Source organism: Penaeus monodon, chromosome 15, assembly GCF_015228065.2.
Source record: "Penaeus monodon isolate SGIC_2016 chromosome 15, NSTDA_Pmon_1, whole genome shotgun sequence".
Lineage (NCBI taxonomy): Eukaryota > Metazoa > Arthropoda > Malacostraca > Decapoda > Penaeidae > Penaeus > Penaeus monodon.
In genome coordinates this window covers 11,526,150-11,526,815 of record NC_051400.1, presented here as the reverse complement: position 1 = coordinate 11,526,815, position 666 = coordinate 11,526,150, and the positions used below count along the sequence as shown (strand labels likewise).

The window sequence follows — 666 nt, the reverse complement described above, 5'->3', positions numbered from 1 at the left end:
CACATTTTCCAAAACTTCGCGTGAATGGTCCCTAGAGTTCTGTTCTTGGTTTGCATTGGAAAACCTTTAACTCAATATCTTGCATCCTGATGATTTCATGCTGCCATCGCAATTTATCTGAACTTACCACTCATCCTCTGCAGAATAAAGGAAAATTATGAAATTGAAAATGATTAAACTCGATATTAAGTAATACGTTTAATTTTCATTTTCTTTACTTTCCTCTCTCTATTCATTCTGTAAAAAAAATATTAAAATAACCTTAATTTTCAGCTAAATTTTTGCAACACAGACGAAAAAATAAAGCGTCGCACACCTTGCTGACACCTGCCATTGCACACATCATGAATAGGGAAGCAAATATATCCCAGTCCTTCGAGACAAACGTAATACAGCTTCTGCATCGAGAAATTAGCCTTTTACCCACGATCCCCGTCGCTATTACTTTATCCTAGGTATCGGGCTGATGGGTCGACTCTCCCGCTCACATCCAGAGTGTGGTAACCCTGGTCCGAAGCAGGTCTCGTGGCGGAGTTTGTGTAACGGGATTTCAGTCTTATCTTTGATCTTAGTTTTGTTCTTCTGTGCTTTGTTGTGAATCTGGAAGAAGTGGCGTTCGGAAAGCAATTTCATTACAATTTCATTTCAAGATAAGGAACCTTCCAC

At 39.0% G+C, this 666-nt stretch overlaps 1 protein-coding gene across 1 annotated transcript in view; it reads left to right on the top strand.

The window, feature by feature from the left end:
- LOC119582209 (mucin-12-like) overlaps positions 1-666 on the top strand; it is a 6,504-nt gene that overhangs the window by 3,059 nt on the left and 2,779 nt on the right.